The sequence below is a fragment of the Halyomorpha halys genome, unplaced genomic scaffold (assembly GCF_000696795.3).
Source record: "Halyomorpha halys isolate HHAL.00 unplaced genomic scaffold, Hhal_1.1 Scaffold132.1, whole genome shotgun sequence".
Taxonomy (NCBI): Eukaryota; Metazoa; Arthropoda; class Insecta; order Hemiptera; family Pentatomidae; genus Halyomorpha; species Halyomorpha halys.
In genome coordinates, this window is record NW_027109437.1 from 20,820 (window position 1) to 25,528 (window position 4,709).

Genomic DNA, 4,709 nt, shown 5'->3' on the forward strand with positions numbered 1-4,709 from the left:
ATAAAATAAACTCATAAAATGTTAATTTATAGTTGTTCGTATAAAATATTGGTTTTTTAAAAAATATATCTCTAGATCCATAAGACGCACATATACGCCAACACTCAAAATAAAGTAAATTTAACTTACTATAAAGTAGTTTATGACACTTATCTTCGTAGGGGTAGTAGTTTTTATGATATTCACATATGAATATAAATTTGGCAAATGAAAATTTGTCCGAACAACTATAAATCAATTGATTTTAGCCAATTTCATGTAAACTATTACTCTTAAGAAGATAAACATCATAAACTACTTTATAGCTCATTAAACTAGCTTTAATTTGAGTGCTAATAGACATCTGTACGTCAAATGGTTTTTGAGATATAAATTTTTCCAAATAAATTCACTAACTACTGATCTTTCATTACATCCAATACAACATTTTCTGAAACGTTGCTTTTTAAAAAGCTATATCTCGAAAATTATTTAACGTAAATAACTCTATTGGGGCTCATATTTTAGCAAATTTACTATTCTTCAAATGATGTTCTCTTAAGTTTTCTTGTGTTGGTAGTTTTTAAGATATAGAGCTCCGAATGAAAAATTTTTTTTTTTTTTATCTCTTTGAAACAGCCGCCATTTTTTATTCCCCCTACTTATACTTGGCAGACTCTTCAATTTCGACTATTAATTATATATAGCTTTTATTAAAGTAATCAAAAATTGGGGTGAGATAACTGCCTTTTTTCTCCTCTTGGGCTCTTGTACTATAACTATACTGCACTACGCGTGGACTTATTATTTAGTTGTTTAAATAAAATTATCTGTCGTTAATGATAATAATATAATGCATTATCATCCCACTAGGACATGACTTGTCATTTTGTTTCAAAAGAGTGCTTAGGTTTACCTATTTGCCGATTGCGAAGTTCTTTAATAAGCCCCGTTGCTTTACTAGATAAGTGGAATTACAAGGATGCATAACGACTTAACAAGATTGTATGCCGTAGCAGTGAGATGACTGCTCTAAGAACTAATCAATGTGACAGTAGGAGAGGAGGGAAGGGACTGGAAGTTTACTTATGGATCGGATCCGAGTCCCTTCGGGAGGACATGACTTTTACATTTGGGTCTGAAGGGGCTTTGCAACTACCTAGTCCCTCTCCTTCCTCTTCCTTAGTCCTTTATTCTATATACTCTTCAGTTTGTCATATCCTTCACTATCCTTAGTTAAGTGGTAATAATTAATGTTTAAGCGAATGGATAATTAATTCGGAGAATGATATAATTTTTAAAAAATACGTTTTATGTTCCAATTTTTTTTTTTCAAAATTTATTTCTTTATTTTTTTTTATCTAATCTTAGAATTAAATATTGATATTTAGCAGATCTATATTTAAAAAAATAAATCTGTAACGCCATAGTCCATGACGTATCAGGGGTAAGAAGGTACTATTTCTAGACCAACGGTTGTGCAAGGAGATGATTTGGTCAAAATCACGCTCGACTCCCAGATTTTTACCCAATTTATGAGGCTGGACGGACCCCAGGAGGGCTCCAGTGCCCACAGGGTTGACTCACCGCTACAGTGTAACAGAAAAGGATTTTCTGCCCAGCCGGATTCAAACCCGGGTCGTCCTTAGAGTTAGTAGCATCGCACCTTACCGCGCTGCCACCGCACCCCCATTTTTTAAATTAAAATTTAGTTATATTTATTTCACTGATCTATTGCTGTGACTATTATTGATGGTCTGATCTCACATTGCCGTCTAATAGTGAATTTGTTTACCGGGTCACTGGGGAGGATCTAGAAAGGTGAATTCGGGAGAGTGAATTAAAAATTGTGAAATTGAAGGAACAGAAAAGTGAAAGAAAAAAAGGAATGAATTGAATTTGGTGTATAGACTAAAATTGATTTTAAAAGGAAACTGTAGGAAAAAAAAAACTGTTTTCTTTCTATTTTATTGTACCATTTAATTATATGTAATTTATATATGTCCGATTACGGATTGATTAGTATACTGTTTGTGTAGCAATCTAGTGTATTTGGGCAGCATAGATGAATAAAGTATTTCTCTCTCGTAAAAAAAATTAACTCACTTAATAATACTGGGTCGAATTAAGGAGCTGAAGATTTGGGACTCGCTATCCCCGAAACGTACTAGAAAAAATACATAGATTAAAAACTGTTGTTTTAATTTTCAACGTAAATGTTTCCCAAACAAAATTAGTAATATAGGGAGGTCAGGTGGTGACAGAAATTAATCATTTATTTAATCTATTACTTTTTAGTGATTTTTTTGATCTATTACATATTTCAGAAATGTATTTAAAAATAAAAATTAATTCATAGGACTTCTGAATAAGTTATTTTTCAAGTTTTAGCCTCGTATTGGAATAAAAATGATTCGAATATTAGAATTTTCAATATTTTTAGTCTTACACGGCGTATTGTTATGGCCCTTCTGCCATTTGACTTCTGGTATCGCAATAAAATTGGGCGATTTTCGTCTTTACCAATCGAACTAATTGTGTCATCGTATTGAATCTACTTCTAGAGGCATGATGATCCACCTCGAAGCCGCTCTGGAAGTCCATAGTGGAGTCTGTGGTGACCTTCTGATCAAATAGCTGTACAATTCTTGAAACTAGTCCGGGCTAGGTCCGAACGCTATACTATAAAACTACTATAGTTTAAAAAGGGGATCTCAAGTCGAAACACAATGATCATCACGTAAGCCTTTGTAATTGGTAAATATTGTACCTAGAAGGGCAAACATTCACTGCGTAACTATACGTAAACAATGGCTCGTGTACATTTGCCATAAACCTACCGACTGCCCTACAGTAACCTTTAATTATGTTGCTCTTACCCCTGTCGAATAGATTCGCTACCTTAGACTACATCTGGACAAACGTCTAACCTGGAATCCTCACACAAGACTGAAAAGACAGGAAACTGCACGCTGATTCCGACTATTACAGCACTTACTAGACAAACGGTCTAAACTTCCAACTAATTACAACAGAATGATCTACATGACAGTAATAAGGCCCATCTGGACATACGGCGTTGAGCTTTGGGGCTCCACTAAACATTCCAATTTCTCTCGTATCTAATCTTTACAATCCAAAATCCTTCGTAAAATCCTCAATGCTCCTTACCTTGTCAAAAATAAAATCATACATAAAGACCTTAATGTTCCCTATGTAATCGATCTAGCCCGAACCAGATATCATTCCTTGTTTTATAAACTCCCTAACCATCCACACCCACTAGTTTCTAACCCTGCTTCCTCTTCCATTCCGAACAATCCTCCGAGGATATTACATTTGCTAAATGTATAATTATGAACCGTTGGAAATTCCGATAAAGATAAAAAAAATAAATAATACATTAGCCGCGCTGGGGATCGAACCTGTACAATTGAACTATGTAGCAATTGCCACAAAACTTACGTCGAGGATTGATCAGACAATCTTTATCCAGGCAATGTGATTCGACGTTGACGCCGCGTTAGCTACCAGACCGAACTGCCGGCAGGTGTTTTCGACAGTTGTGTTCCGCGGGAAACGAAAGGCTCGAAAAACTTGCCTGGAAAAAAAAAACTGGAGTCCTGGAGTCCGCTAAAATTCGGTAAACATTGTAGGCGAGGTGAGGAGCTACAGGTTCGGACAATTATTTTTGTCTCATAATTCTCGTGAAAAATCTACTTAAATCATGAAGACCTAACCTCGGAGGTATATATACTGAAGTGCAATGAAGTCTTTATTTAAATTGAATCTGTACCGGTACGACCCTTAAAGGGTTAAGGGTGCGGTACTTCGTAAGGGAGTACTGTTACTATACCAACGGTTGTGCAAGGAGGTGATTTGATCAGAATCGCGCTCGACCGACAGATTTTTACCCGATTAAGGGTACCCACTTCATAAGGCTGGGCGGACCCCAGGTGTTTTGACTCACGACACGGCTACAGTGAAATACATAAAATAATTATCTGTCTCAGGCTAATTCGAACTCGGATCCTTGGAGTTTGTAGCACATTGCCTTACCAATGAGCTATCCATCCCCATATGTCTTTGTTTGTAAATAATAAATACTAAGTTATGGAAAAATAAATTTTAGCTCGAAAAATTAGGATTGTTTTTAGTCTAGCGCTATTAAATTATTCATTGAAATTCAATTTATTATTTAATTAAAATTGCTATTATTGCTTCACTAGTTCAAATATTATTATTTATTTTTTTAAAAGTTATTTATTGATATTTACAACTGTACATAAAATACAAGTAAGTACCGAATATGAATGCAGTATTTATCAAACATTATTCTTATTAGAAATAACATTTCTAACGATGTTTATATTTGTCTTTTACATAATTGTTGAAATTAGTTTAAAATAAATACTTCCATAATACTGTATTTCACTTATCGACATAGAAAGTCTTGTTTCTTTTAGTTGTCGACTTTTTAAAAATATATTAATGATGGATATGATCGTTTCGTACTATAATTATTTATTTTTTCTTTACTAATTTTAATTTATATAAAAAATTAAAGCAGACAAATACCAATTTATAAAGCTTATATGAAATATCTTCCTTAAGGCGGATAAGAGAGGCAAGCATGGCGGACGCATAAGTGGTTTCAGCCATTGCACTGGGATTATACTATTTTTATTACAAAAAAAAGAAAGTGAAAGGAAATGAAATATAAATAAATA

At 33.9% G+C, this 4,709-nt stretch overlaps 1 protein-coding gene across 4 annotated transcripts in view; it reads left to right on the plus strand.

Moving 5' to 3' along the window:
* da (daughterless) overlaps positions 1-4,709 on the plus strand; it is a gene marked incomplete at its 5' end in the record, with an annotated part of 120,042 nt that overhangs the window by 10,898 nt on the left and 104,435 nt on the right.